At 42.5% G+C, this 15,607-nt stretch overlaps 1 protein-coding gene and 1 long non-coding RNA gene across 2 annotated transcripts in view; one reads left to right on the top strand and one right to left on the bottom strand.

Annotated features, from left to right (window-relative positions):
- TNFRSF21 (TNF receptor superfamily member 21) overlaps positions 1 to 15,607 on the top strand; it is a 65,193-nt gene that overhangs the window by 46,231 nt on the left and 3,355 nt on the right. The window lies entirely within an intron of this gene.
- On the bottom strand, positions 233 to 15,395 carry LOC122464907. Its single transcript, XR_006289333.1, has 2 exons — positions 15,285 to 15,395; positions 233 to 271 (listed from the first exon to the last, which is right to left on the bottom strand). It is a non-coding gene; the product is annotated as an uncharacterized LOC122464907 (long non-coding RNA).

Genomic DNA, 15,607 nt, shown 5'->3' with positions numbered 1-15,607 from the left:
TCCATCCTGGCTAATGGCCATTGATGGACCTATCCTCCATGAACTAATCTAGTTCTTTTTTTAACCCTGTTACAGTCTTGGCCTTCACAACATCCTCTGGCAAGTAGTTCCACAGGTTGACTGTGCATTGTGTGAAGAAATATTCCTTTTGTTTGTTTTAATTCTACCACCTATTAAATTTCATCGGGTGACCCCTAGCTCTTGTGTTATGAGAAGGAGTAAATAATACTTCCTTATTTACTTTCTCCACACCAGTCATGATTTTATAGACCTCAGTCATGTCCTCCCCTTAGTAGTGTCTTTTCCAAGCGGAAAAGTCCAGTTTTATTAATCTCTCCTTATATGGCAGCCGTTCTATACCCCTAATTTTGTTGCCTTTTTCTGAATCTTTTCCAATTCCAATATATCTTTTTTTGAGATGGGGCAACCACATGTGCACGCAGTATTCAAGATGTGGGTGTAACATGGATTTATACAGAGGCAATATGATATTTTCTGTCTTATCTATCCCTGTCTTAATGATTCCCAACATTCTGTTAGCTTTTTTGACTGCCGCTGCACATTGAGTGGTTGTTTTCAGAGAATTATCCACAATGACTCCAAGTTCTCTTTCTTGAGTGGTAACAGCTAATTTAGACCCCATCTTTTTGTATGTATAGTTAAGATTTTTTTTCCAATGTGCAGTAGTTTTGTATCATCTGCAAATTTTGCTACCTCACTGTTTACCTCTTTTTCCAGATCATATGTGAATATACTGAATAGGACTGGTCTGAGTACAGACCCCTGGGGGACACCACTATTTACCACTCTGCATTCTGAAAACTGACCATTTATTCCGACCCTTTGTTTCCTATCTTTTAACCAGTGACCAATCCATGAGAGGACCTTTCCTCTCAATCCATGACAGCTTACTTTAAGAGCCTTTGGTGAGGGACCTTGTCGAGGCTTTCTGAAAATCTAAGTACACTGTAGCCACTTGTCCACATGCTTGCTGACGCCCTCAAAGAATTCTAGTAGATTGGTTAGGCATGATTTCTCTTTACAAAAACCATGTTGACTCTTCCCCAACAAATTGTGTTCTTGTATGTGTCTGACAATTTTTTTCTTTACTATAGTTTCAACCGATTTGCCTGGTACTGAAGTCAGGCTGACCAGCCTGTAATTGCCGGGATCAGCTCTGGAGCCCTTTTTAAAAATTGGTGTCACATTAGCTATCCTCCAATCATCTGGTAGAGAAGCTGATTAAAATGATAGGTTACAGACTACATCTGATGAAGTGAGCTGTAGCTCACGAAAGCTCATGCTCAAATAAATTTGTTAGTCTCTAAGGTGCCACAAGTACTCCTTTTCTTTTTGCGAATACAGACTAACACGGCTGCTACTCTGAAGACTACATTTAGTAGTTCTGCAATTTTGCGTTAGAGTTCCTTCAGAACTCTTGGGTGAAGACCATCTGGTCCTCGTGATTTATTACTGTTTAGTTAATCAGTTTGTTCCAAAACCACCTCTAATGACACCTCATTCTGGAACAGTTCCTCAGATTTGTCACCTAAAAAGAATGGCTCAGGTTTGGGAATCTCCCTCACATCCTCAGCCATGAAGACTGATGCAAAGAATTAATTTAGTTTCTCTGCAATGGCTTTACCGTCCTTGAGTACTCCTTTAGCATCTCGATCATACAGTGGGCCCCACTGGTTTAGCAGGCTTCCTGCTTCTGCTGTACTTAAAAAAAAATTTACTATTACTTTTTGATTCTTTGGCTAACTGTTCTTCAAGTTCTTTTTTGGCCTTCCTAATTATATTTTTACAGTTCATTTGCCAGAGTTTATGCTTCTTTCTATTTTTCTCACTAGGATTTAACTTCCACCCTTTAAAGGATGCCTTTTTTGCCTCTCACTGCTGCTTTTTTTAAACTTTGTTTAGCCACGGTGGCACTTTTTTGGTTCTCTTACTATGTTTTTTAATTTGGGGTATACATTTAGGTTGAGCCTCTATTATGGTGTCTTTAAAAAGTTTCCATGCAGCTTGCAGAGATTTCACTTTTTGTGCTGTACCTTTTAATTTCTGTTTAACTTCCTCCTTTCTGAAAGACTTGTTTTCACTTTTATTTGCTTGTAATCATCTCTACATTTTATCTCTTTTGTTTGGTATCATTTAATCTCTCTTCTTTTTTTAATGAACTTGTTTTACTTACTGTTAACCAGCTTAGGGCCATGTTTGAAGGGAAGCCTGTATCCACTGAAATTAGTAAGCTGTGATGTATTGACTCTTTAACAGAGCAGCGAATTTTAATATCTTCTGTGAATGCACCATGGTAGGACCTGTACACAGCAGAGAAATATCTCCTAAGGAGTTGGGAGCTAGAGTTCACTGATTGTTACTTGCAGGCAATGTTTGGGCAGGGAGAGCCTTGAGTTTTCTGGCGGGGAAAACAGGCTGGTGCGGCAGGAAGCTGACACACAATCTGATTGCCAGTAAAACTCTCTCTTGCCTAGACAGAGAGGTAACACAGTGGCTCGCAGCTTTGGGCATCCCCAGCAGTGTGTTTCGCCTGTGAAACAGCTGCATCCTCTAGCTTGGAGACTGGATATGGCCCTGTTACTAGTACCATGTGGCTTCTGAGTTACCATTCCAGTTCACTCACTGGCGTGCTGTGAGACCAAGCCCTTTTTCCCCGCTGCTCTGTGGCAAGTCATGGTCTGTCTTTTGAGTGACACTTAAAATTAACCCCTTTGCTGGAGCTCTTGTATCAGGCTCATGGCACCGGAATTCCTTTGGTGTGCGGTTGGTTTTGGTTTTTTTTTTGTTTGTTTGTTTTGGAGGTTGCAGTGTAATTGTAGCTGTGTTGGTCCCAGGATATTAGAGAGACCGGATGGGTGAGGTAGTCTTATTGGGCCAACTTCTTTTTTTGTACAGATATTGTGTGTCTACTGGTAAATGTTCCACACAGCAATCCATCTGATGAATATACGGGGCTAGTTAAACGAATGCTAAAAGGGCCCTAAGGGTATGGATTTGAGATTGGAGCCTGGTACATTTCTGCAAGTTACTGCTATGCCTGAACATGCTTACCCCAAAGTATTCTCTAAATGAGTTTCTGGAATTTATGTCAAGATGGAAGTAAGAAAAGATGTGTGGGGAGAAGAGAGCCTTGGGGAGATAACTGGAGAGGCACAGCAGACAGGTGAGGGGAAAGTGTTCTTCTGGATTCGGGACATGTACATGAACCTTACCTAAGCTAGAGAATGTGCCCATTGCAACCCATCCCTTAAAGGTTTGATGTAAGTAGACACAACAAACTAGGGAGGAGTCTGGATTGTTTTCTCCCCTAGAGGTGTCCCCTGCAGAGCAGGATTGAGATGCAGTGATGATGTGAGACGCCTGTGCTGCGGCTGATGGTGGCCTATAGGACTTAGCTACTGGGAAAGCTAAGGGAGGCGTCACTGGGATGAAGCTAGCTTGTTCCTCAAGAATTCTCCGTTCATTTTAAGAAGCAGAGCTAGCTGTGTACATAGCACAATGCCTGGCAATGAACAGTTCCGAAGCAGTAACCTTCTCATACAAAGAGAAAAGGAGGACTTGTGGCACCTTAGAGACTAACAAATTTATTTGAGCATAAGCTTTCGTGTTTGTCTCTAAGGTGCCACAAGTAGTACTCTTCTTTTTGCGAATACAGACTAACACGGCTGCTACTTTGAAACTTCTCATACAAGCTTTTCAGGTCTGAGAAACCATTCATTTCTTTGCACCTGTAACTAGCTGTTCCTTAAAGGCATGGTTTCAAGGCTTCCAAAAAGGTTGCCAGTTAATCCAGTTCCCACTGGATGAGTACCCACCATCAAACTGGCTTCTTGTGGAGTCACCCTTCAGATGAATAACGGCTTACTGCCGCAGAATATCTAGCTATGGGTGGCCCTACTGCAGAGGCTCTCGTTCCATCCCTTAGCTGGTTCTCGCCATGCTCTGCTCTCAAATCGGTGGTGTTAGTCCTAGCATGTTTCCGTACCTAGGACGCAGCAGGGTATGCTAGAGACTTGAGAATTAACCGGAAAGCTGAACTCTGTTGCTCTCATTTGTCCAACCTTCTTCCAGCGCATCCATAAGACTCCTTTGCCACAGTGCCTACAAAACCCAGCTCACAGACTGTGGCAGGACGATGGGTGACTAGCTGTGACTGTTCCTCTTCCCCTTCTTTCCTTTTCCTGCTCGTATCCTCAACTTAAAAATCCACACTACAAACCCATGTAATAAAGCATGATAAACCTCGGGGACTTGCATGGCCTCCATCACTGTCGTAACTGAGCATGTCAGTCTTTTATGAAGTTATCCTCCGAATATACTGGTGAGGTGAGGAAAGTTCTTCTCTCCATTTCGTAAATGGGGTGCAGAGGAATTAAGAGACTTTTTGTCCAAGGTTACCCAGGAGCTGCAAATTGAAGTCTGGTTTCCAGAATGCCAGGCTAGCACTCCGATCACTGGACCATCCTCCCCAGCCCTCATTCGCTTACTTGTCTGTCTGCCCTCCCCTCCCCTCTATCTGTTTTACCTTCAAGGCAAGGATTCGTTCTGGGCTTTGTCCTGCACAACAGGGGCCCCACTCTTGATTGGAGTCTTTGGGCACTACCATCATATAGATATTTACTACTACTAATGCATACACATAGACTTAATTTAAATCCATTCATCTGTAGAGAGCAGCATGGCATATAGCAAGAGAATTTCTCTGCTGAATGCTTGCTGGGTTGTTACTGTGTAAGGTTATGCCAGTCTTACGTCACACTTAGTGAATTTAGGTTAAAACTAGATTAGCCCTCTGGCTCGCTTTGTCTTCTGGATCAGTGACTGTTGTGAACATGAGCAAAGAGCAGAACAGCTCTGGGAAGAACTTTGAGGTGTTAACATGTACAGATCCGAATGAGCTCTGGCCTCCATGATGAGCTGGAAAAGCAAGCACCGAGTTTGAACAGTGTTTGCAAGAAAAAGAGCACATTCTGCAAAATGTCTCCTTTCCAGGCTTGTCCTGTTGTATGAAAAACAGCCATTAATTTTCCCCGATGGGTTCTGTTGCCTAATTGCATCCAAACACTTTGTAGAGTATTAGCTCTTCCCAGAATCCCAGTAGCATTCTGCCCAAAGGACTTTGCTTTGTGGTTACTAATAACTTGCAAATCTCCATTCTTGGGATGGTTGTAGAAGCTCAACATTTGTGTCCCTACCTTAAGCTGTACTTGGTTCTGTTTGGGCATAAGGTCAATTGCAGTGATCTGCTTAGCAGCTTACAGATGATAATAGGCCAGTATAGTTTGTCTTGCAACGTGACCCTAAACGTATTCACACCAGCTGCAGAATGCAGCTAACTGTAACTAGCAGTGTTGCATAGCATGTCCAGTTTACTAAAATAACAGTGCCCGAACACTATAGGTGCTCTTATGCACTAGGGTTTTTGCTACTTTTATTACTCTTATCCCTCACTTACCTTTTTGTGACTTTACTGGATACAGCTGAAGTATTTTAGAGCCCTGACTTAAGGGCAGTAAACAGCAATATTTGTGTTACTCATGTCAGCTGAGGCCCATGCTACTTGTTCTCCCAGGTGCAGTTGTTTTAAAGGGGGTGGTTAGTGCAGGGGAATTCAGTGTATCAATCTAAACAAATTCCTGAATCTTCGTAGCATTAGGGCTCTAGATTCTATTGCTGACTCGGCACTTGACACACTATGTGACGTTCAGTCTCTCTGCAGCTTTCCCCATCTGGGGGATGGTGAAGGAAAAGAGGATGTGAAAGTTCCATATAAAGCGGTATTGCAAATGGCCTAATAGCTGTTCCAAGGGTCAATCGTTCTGTTACTTCCTGTTATCAGAGCTCAAAACCCTTTGGTCTGGATCTTTTTAAGCAGCTCTTTTCAAATGTAGCCTAAATCTTTTGCTGCGTCAGACTCCTGGTTCATGAATTATTTACTTTATTTCCCCTTTTAGCAAAACAGAGAACTGGGCACTTCTATAAGGGGGTTACAGCTAAATTCCTCGCTTGCAAGGTTCAAGATGGGAAGGAATTAAACACTGCGCAGATGTCAGTCTGTATAGTGAGTATCTAAAATGCAAAGGCAGCCAATTAAATGAGAAGGGTACATGAAAACATATTTTTCCTCCGAATTTCAGGAATGGGATTTATTTAACCACCCATTGTACCAAAGTGGAGTGTAAAGAGACCTAAATTGGGTTAAGGCAGGTCTTTAGGGAAAACGTGCATCAAACTAGATCAGGGGTGTGTGTGTGTGTGTGTTTGATTGTGGCTGAATATCAGTTGAGGTCTGGGGAATCTGTTTTTGTGATCTATCTGAACACTGGAATACCTTCCAGTGAATTAGTAGGGGTGGGAGTACAAGACCTTGAAGGACTTAGTGTGAACTGAGGGAGAACATGCAGTGTGGGTGTGACAGTGCTGTTTTCTAAACATGTTAGGGAAACCTACTTAGAGCCTAGATCTCGAACTAATCCGGCTCTGGATCTACACTGGTTACTGTGGTTAACACCTGTAGTGCCCATGTAGTCTTCTTACAAAATCTTTGGAAAGTTCAAGGCTATCAGGATACAAGACGTATTGTAACCAGCAGCCCTGATTTTGATTATATTTTCAATGTAGACAAACCCCAAGATTTTGACCGGTACTATAATGATGATCCCTAATTCGGTGTTAGAACCATGGTGTATCTAGTCTACACTAGTGACAAAGTATTGGAACAAACACGGTTAATCATGGCTGGCGCCCTGTTAAACTTAATATCATTAAAACTGAGTCCTGCATGCACACTTCAGGAAGACATAGCCCAATAAACTTCGTTATTGGTGTTAACAATGTACTTGGCATTGTACAGGGCACAAATAAAGCCCTTGCCCCAAAGAGCTTAACATTTCAACAGTAGCCACACAGACTGAACGCACTCAGAAATCAGAGGTGGGGAAAACGTGGATTTTTAAATGGCTCTTTTTGAGGGATGAGGGTGTTGAGCTGGAGAACTAAGAGCGAGGGTGTTTGGCATCGTGCACAGTCTCTGTCATCTCTCTGGCTCTTATGTGCAGGAGAGGGGTGTGAAGATTTTGTATGACTCTTCCTGGCACTTTTAATTTTTTTCATAATGGCCAGTCTTTTATTTCAAACCAGGAAAATTATGGAAGAGTGGTAAGAGGGAGAAGCCAATTGTTTGTCTTTAGTAAACACAGCAGAAGTCTCCCTTTTGGCTGGCTGTCCAGTTAATGGTATCAGTTAACTGACTTTGAATGAAAAAGACCTTTCAGAATTAAAATCCCTCCTCTTAATGAATATATAACACTGTAGCTTGGAGGAGTGGTGTGAAGTTCCTCTGTTGATAAAAATGAGCTTGGAGCTCTGAAGAGGGTTGGAAAGAGAATTGCAATATAAATGTCTTCCTCCTTTGAAATTCTGTACGGGAACTTAATCCAATGTACACTCCCACCCCCTGCGCCCCAAACAGTGATCAAAACTGCTAAGCTGTGGACATTGTGACCCCACCTATCTTCCTCCGCTGGTGCAGATAATCTGGAAACTTTATTTAGAGGGCTGGTTGTAAAGTAGACCAAATCTGGTGCCAGTTGAACATGTACACCATTTATTGGGGCGTATCTTCCTCGTGTGCATGGAGGGCTTATTAGGTTTAATGGGAGTTAAGTGCGTTGAGAGATTATTAATTGCAATCTGGCCTGCACTGCACAGTGTCCTGTTCCTCCCACCTGCTGTGCCTTCTGTTCCTTCTGGTAAGATCATGCCTGCTTGCAGTGAGCGCCTGCTGAGGCATGTCTCCTCTGCTGTACTGTGTGTGCAGAGTATGTCCTCCCTCACAGCTTGGAACTGACTCAGCTCTCATCAGTTTCATTCAGGTCATCCCCTCCTCCAGGGCTGTGGAATCTTAGTGGTGAGGGAATCATACATAGAATAGAATATCAGGGTTGGAAGGGACCTCAGGAGGTCATCTAGTCCAAACCGCTGCAGGACCAATCCCCAATGTTTGCCCCAGATCCCTAAATGGCCCCCTCAAAGATTGAACTGACAACCCTGGGTTTTTAGCAGGCCAATGCTCAAACCACTGAGCTATTCCTCCGCAAGGAAGCAGGAAAACAGCAACCCCATCCTAAATGTAAATCCCTCTTCTCTTATGCAGTGAAATCTTGCACTGTCACCTGACCCAATGACCGCAAAGTCTCAGTCTCTAAAATTTTCTCCGTTGGCTAGAGCCAGCTGCTAAATTGGCCAGGAAAATTACAGTCTCGTTAGTTGTGTGTGTTAGGCAAGAAAACTTTCTCTTAACCAAACTACAGGTAGCTGTTTCTTCATTGGCATTAGGCAATTAGCCAGTATAATGCACTGTTTAATTAAAACTTACCATCAGGCTTCTTTTTAATCATCAGGTCCCAACATTTAATTTCTCTCATTGTAGTTTAATAACAAAAACAATGCAAGTGCTGTTCTGATTCCAGTGAGCCAGATTCATCTGTTAGCGCTTGTTCATGAGCTGCATATAAATTTTAAACCCATTGTGCTGTCTGAAGGTCTCTGTAAGGTGAAGAGACAGCAGAGAGAATCTTGATGTGTTCCTTAACGAAGCACCCACAACAAGACTCCCGCCGAGGGAATGCAGGGAGTGCAACACGTGTCTTTTAGGGGCAAAAATCCAAACAGCTATTGTGTCGAAACGTGTTCCTTGACTGCTCCCTTCCATGAGGGGGCTGCAAATGCACGTTTGAGTTCACTTGAGTCCTCAGACATCCCAGTATGAATTGCAGCTTTGTACAAATGTGAATTGAATTTAGTTGAGCCCAGTGTTTTTCTTAACTTCCAGAGCCCTCCATTTCTATAAGTTAAGGGATTCAGTGAGTCATATGGGCCTGGCTGTCATAGAATTACCCTTGATGTAAGAGACCGTGGCAGTTTGCTGACATGCACAGAAAACTGAAAGGTTCATTGCATGAGGTGGATCAGATAATCTTTCTAGCTAGAGTTAAGAGCCCTGAAGTAGTAGCTTTTCTTGCACTTGTTGGGTGAATTTGTCTGTCCCACCATGTGCTTCTAAAAGCTATTGCTAAATTTAAGGAATAATCCAAAGGAGTGATGCAAAGTTAAAATGAGTAGAAGTCCAGCACCATTTGCTAAATTCCCCACCTAGCAAATCTAAGTCTTCCGTAACTCTGGAGACACTGGTGAGGTGCCAATATTGTTATACCAGTAAAATAAAAACCAGCAGGCTCTTATTAAAGGGGAAAAGGCAAAATGCCACATTTATTGTGAATACAGAAAGAATCATAGTAAGCAGTTAGTTATAGCTATAACGTTCCATTCAATTTCATATTTATTCACACACACACGTTCTGCAAGGTTATCATAGTTACCAGCCTTAGAGTTGCTCATCCCCAGCTACTGGCCAGGTGGCCTGGACACGAGGAGGGAGCAGGGCCTTGTCAGATGCTCATCTGATGCTCCTGGAAGTTGGTTTGCAGAATCAGACCCCAAAGTTCTCACTTTCTAGAGTCCATTTTTATAGGAATTTCTTCCTATGCCAGACTATGGGAATTGCTTCATCATGCTGTGGCTGAATCAATCAGCAGATGGCACATTCCTGATGGCTCCGTGCTACCAGATGTTATCTTGTTCTTCGGTTCTCCCATTCTTGAGGCTGTTGGGTGGATTCCAGTGTGCCCTCCGGGAGTCCTCTGGTTATTTCCACTTGACACCTTCTTCAGCCGATGGACACTGGATTCTTAGGCTGGCACCTCCCTGATCATTCAGTTATTATCCACACCAAGCATCCATCCACATACATCCTCTATCTCTATTTTAATCACAATTGTTAACAAAGCGAGATGAATGCAACAAAAGGGCGGGGGGTCTCTGGGTGCTGTTTCTGTTGTTACAGAGTATTGCTTTGAGTCTCTCTCTGTGTGAGGAGTAGTTGTTACAAAGAATTGCTTTGAGAACAGACTCTGTCTTAGAATGTACTAACGCAATTAGCAGCTTGCAAGTTTCACTGAGGGAAAGAAACAGTACCCAAAGCCAAGAGACCTCTTAATTAGTAATACCCTGGAATTTAAACTATGAGGAATCAAACTCATTTGTGATTTTAATACAGAACTTCTTTAATATGATCCAACAATATGATAAATTCTGGGATACCATTCATAAACCAGCAAGAGCTGGCAGTCCTCACGAATGGGAAAGAATTGACAGTTTCATCTGAATGTTGCAAGATGGAGGTAGGTGGGAGGAGAGGGCAAGGATGTTCAGGTACAGGCCTCAGTGTTCCTCCTCTGGTTTTACAGTTCACCTTCGAGGTGGTTCAAGCATAGGTCGGTCTTCCCCCTATATTTAAGATCACTGAACTTCAGATGCTGCTGGCTGAGTTGCCCAGGTACCATGATGAGTGCTCTAGAAGGGGCTATAAATGAATGAGCATAAGTACATTCATATTATTCACGGATGTTAATACATAAAGATCAGTTCAGCTGGTTGATAAATTATTGTGAAGACGATCCAGTACTACAGTGTAATAAAGCCAATGCAAACATTTTCAGCCAAAATAAAGAACCAGCTGTAAAAATACAGGCTGTAGGGATGCTGTCAGCAGATGGTTGTTGGCTGAAGGTCGTTTCAGAAGGCCCTCACAGCTGTCTTTAAGAAATAAGTCCTGTGTATTTCAGCAGGCCATTTTAAGTACCTTCTAGGGCTTTTTAAAAATTGTTGCCTCTCTGTTCCCAGCTAGGAACTAATCCATCGCGTCTGGGGCAGCAAGCTTGAAGCTATCTGTTTTGCCTTGGTGCCAGTTCCCATTGCGACAATGTTTAGGGACTGAACAGACATAGCGGGAGGTGCAGTCACTCAAGTCCTTGGAGCCTGGAAGTTAAAGAGCCTGGAATAGCAGAAAAGTGGAAGATAGAAGTTTTGCATTGCAAAAAACTAGCTGCAGTAACTTAGAAAAATTGGTGCGATTTAATCCTGTTTCGTTGCAGAGGGTAACTGATTCGTCAAAGCCATTAATTGGTTTCAGTGTGAAAACCAAATGTGTAACTGCTTAGTGAGGTAACTGCGGGTCAGTGGTAGTGAATGCTTCTCTGATTAGACATGGTGATTCCCAGTGCAGTGAGAGAGCTCTTGTTTGCCTCCTCTGCACTTTACAGATATTTGCTTCTACCGTCATTAGACTCTTACTACAATAACTAATGTGAGGCTCCCCTGTAGAATGGTAAAAGGGAATGAGAAAACGGAGGAGTTCCATAGTACCTTCTGTCTAAGCATCCATAAACTCTAACCAATTGTGAGTAGGTTGTATTGTCCTCCTTTTTTCCACAAATGGGGTAGCCCAGGCATAGAAGCTGTCTTGGCCAGGGTTGCGCAGGAAGGCTGGGAATAGAATCTAGATCTCCAGAATCCCAGACCAGTGTTTTCTCTTCCCCCACCCTACTCTCCTGCTGGTAATAGCTCATCTTAAGTGATCACTCTCCTTACAATGTATATTTTTTCATGGTCTGTGTGTATATAAAATCTCCTCACTGTACTTTCCACTTTATGCATCCGATGAAGTGACCTGTAGCTCACGAAAGGTTATGCTCAAATAAATTGGTTAGTCTCTAAGGTGCCACAAGTACTCCTTTTCTTTTTGCGAATACAGACTAACACGGCTGCTACTCTGAAACCTTACCCAGGAGACTATTTATGATCAGCTGGACACAGGTTCTAGGAGTGTGTTCACTCTCCAAGGAGCCCATGGTGCTGGATAAACTGTATACAGGAATTGTTTTTCCAGCTTCTGAAACATAGCAACCCATGGGGCAGTGCTTAGCTGGATGCAACACCATGAACCCAGCTTAGGTCAGGAAGTGGACAGCACCTTTCTAGACTAGTGCTTTAAAAATAAATCTTGCAAGCAGGTTCATGTAAGTTACTCAGTCTATTAATAGTTCTCCAAAGCAGTGTTTTACTCTGCTTTCTTTCCCTCATTGTTTAAACATTAACTACACATCCCAGAATCCTGTGTACTTCGCTTATTAAGTAAACAACAGTGTGTTCAGAACACATCAGGCTCTGAGGATTTTTACATTCTAGAAAACCACCCTTTCATGAATGCTTTAGCAGCTGTTTGTGATTTATTTGGTGTTTAGTTACAGTAGTGTTAGGAGGCATTAAGTTTTCAACATCTCTGATCCTTTCAGTCTTGTCTCTTCATGCACCTTGTTCTTCAGACCTCTCTTGTGGATAAAAATAGGCTTGCACCTGGGTATTGAGCAGGCAAATTGCATGTTTTGGAAGAATTAGCCCCACTGTCAAATTATTTTTAAAGGTAAAATCCCTATCTCCTGTAGGATGCTGTGTTGGAAGCATCCAGGTTTACTACACCAATTCTCTACTGGCGTTCTTTTTCTCAGTTAAGAACAGTAGTCTAAATCTTGTGAACAAATCGTGCAGAATCATGCAGGGCATTTTAATGGAGAGTACAAAATTGTGTGTTTGGTTTTTTTTAAAATCAATCACCACTGTAAATATATTGCAAAACATGTTGAAGTAGAACAATCCTCTGTCTCCTGCTGAAAGAAGTCCTTTTATTACAGTGGAACAGGATTGAAAGTTAATTTCATGAATTGATGGAAGTGAGGTGGGCGGCTCAATGGACATATGTAGGAGGTAAATGCTTTACACACGCAGAATGTAGAATTACATTCATGTGAATCACGGTACTAAAGATCAGTGCAGAGTTCCTGAGAACCGCACAGTGTGTACAAATACCTCTTTGTTAGATGCATAAGACATTTGTATGAATGTGAGGGAGTGACTGCAGTTGTCATATGTCTTAGGGGGTCAGGCTGCAGAGCTAATACCAGAAACATTTTACCGTCTCCAGCATATGCAGAGGGCTGAGTGGAGCAAGCTTCTTACTTTTAATACAGCACCTAAAATGCCTAGCAGAGCTGGGCTGTGTTAAACAATCTGACAGCATGCGAACATTGTTCCATACTTCCTTTGTATACTAGAGAGTGGGGTTTGGGTGTGGCTATGAAATGCTATTGGGCTACCAATGCTAAGAAGTTGCCTTAATATGATTCTAAATCTATGCCTTGAGCCTTTATTATTTATCTAGTGGAATAGTTAAATGGGCTTCATTGCTTGTGTATCTAGCTAGTCCATGGAATATAAATTGCTTTGCATGTGGTATTATGCTCCCTATTCTCTATCCGTGTGCGCAAGTTAAATAAAACTGGCTCCATCTGGAAATTGGACTTTCTGCTACCAAGTGAAATGAGTAAAGATATGGGACTTGAGACCGAAAGAACTGAGTATGAACAGTCCTAGTCCTTCCTGGGATATTCTGGTTCTCAACAGTGCTGTTGCCTAAATCTCTCTCTCAATACCTATAGGTTTAGATGAAGGAAAATGGGAGTCCAGAAATGCTACATACAGTTCTGGTGTCCACATCTAAAGAGGATGTTGATAAATTGGAGAGCATGCAAAAAAAGAGCTACACAAATTATTTGAGGACTGGTTAAAATGCTTTCCAGTGTGATGTCAGGAGCTCAATATATTTAGCTTATGAAAAAGATTGAGAAGTGATTTGATTAGTGCATAAGCATCTTTACAGGGAGAAAATACTGGTTACTCAAGGCCTCTTTAATCTAGCAGAGAATGGCATAACAAGAACTGATGACTGGAAGTAGACATTCAAATTAGAAATAAGCACACTCAGGTTGATTAACCATTGGAATGACCTACCCATGGAAGTGGTGGCTTCTCCATGGGTTGATGTCTTCGGACCAAGGCTGGATGTCTTTCTGGAAGATACGCCTTAGCCAAACACAAGTTATTGTGCTCAATAAGAGAGAGAACTGGGTGGAATTCTAATGGCCTGTGCTCCAGAGGAGGTCAGACGGTTGATCATTTAATGGTCCCTTCTGGCTTTAAGATCTGTGAGTAAGCCCATAGTGGAGTTAAATACAGTGTAACTTTTAGAGCAGGTGTATGTATTTTTGGGGAGGAGACACAGTTTGGCCAAATAAATGACTAATTTGAAATGTGATTAACTCTGAAAAGTAGCTGAAAATTGCACTTCATTTAATGAAAATATCTTCAGCTCTAGGAGCGGGAGCTAGATTCTCATCTGGTGCGTCAGCAACAGAACTGTTCAGGGTGTTCCATTAAGTTACACTTGTGCAACCCCATTGAGCGCTCTGTGGTCATAGAGGTATAGCTGTGGGTCTCCATTCTGCTATGCAACACTAAGTGTCCAGTGGTTTCCAGTGAATAATTCCCCCCGGTTAGTGGGAATTTGTGCTGGCAATAGCACCAGCTCCTACACAAGTCCCTTCCAAACCTCCCATAAGAAGACCCGGTGGGTTGGGGTATGAGGGAGCGTGGCAGAATTGAGCTCAGCTATTCCTGAACCTACTATTGTGGTACATGGAGCCTCTGACCAGAGCTGGTTGGCCCTGAATGGGGGAGCTACAACCTGCTTCCTGCAGCTGCTGCTCTCCAGTACATCAGCACAGCTTAGCCATAGTGAGAAACTGGGGCCTGTATGTTTTACTTCGGAGCTGTGGAATCCTGACTCTTGGTTTCAGCAAGCCATCTTGGGCTTTTCTCTCTCTTTCCGTTAACCATGCAAAGAAATGAAAAGAACATGAAGATAAGCTATAGTGACTCACCTTTGAATATGTATATGGGATACTAAATGGCCAGTATATTTTTAATTGCTTTTAACGCAAGTACTTGGACTTGGACACGCTCTTGGACACACATGTAAGTACACCAAATACTGGTAGCGGTTTTCCACCACATAAGAACAGCAATACTGGGTCAGACCAGTGGTTCGTCTAGCCCAGTATCCTGTCTTCTGACAGTGGCTAATGTCAGGTGCCCCAGGGCGAATGAACAGAACAGGCAATCATCAAGTGATCCATCTCCTGTCGCCCATTCCTAGCTTCTGGCAAACAGAGGCTAGGGACACTTAGGACGTGGGGTTGCATCTCTGACCCTCTTGGCTAATAGCCATTGATGGACCTATCGTCCATGAACTTATCTAATTTTTTTTTTAACCTCATTATAGTTTTGGCCTTCACAGCATCCCCTAACGATGAGTTCCACGTTAACTGTGCATTGTGTGAAGAAGTACTTCCTTTTGTTTGTTTTATATCTGCTGCTTATTAATTTCATTGGGTGACCCCTGGTTCTTGTGTTATGTGAAGTAGTAAATAACACTTCCTTACTCGTTTTTTCCACACCATTTTATAGACCTCTATCATATCCCCCGTTAGTCCTCTCTTTTCCAAGCTGAAAAATCCCAGTCTTTTTATCTCTCCTCATACAGAAGCTGTTCCATATCCCTACTCATTTTTGTTGCCCTTCTCTGTTCCTTTCCAATTCTAATATATCTTTCTGGAGATGGGGTGACTAGAACTGGATGCAGTATTTAAGGTGTAGGGGTATCATGGATTTATATAGTAGTAGTATGATATTGTCTGTCTTATCTATCCCTTTCCTAATGGTTCCAAACATTGTTAGCTTTTTTGACTGCCGCTGCACATTGAGTGGATGTTTTCAGAGAACTATCCACAGT

This window comes from Chelonia mydas, chromosome 3 (genome assembly GCF_015237465.2).
Source record: "Chelonia mydas isolate rCheMyd1 chromosome 3, rCheMyd1.pri.v2, whole genome shotgun sequence".
NCBI lineage: Eukaryota > Metazoa > Chordata > Testudines > Cheloniidae > Chelonia > Chelonia mydas.
Note: the sequence above shows the minus strand (reverse complement) of the source record. Positions and strands in the feature narration are given on the sequence as shown.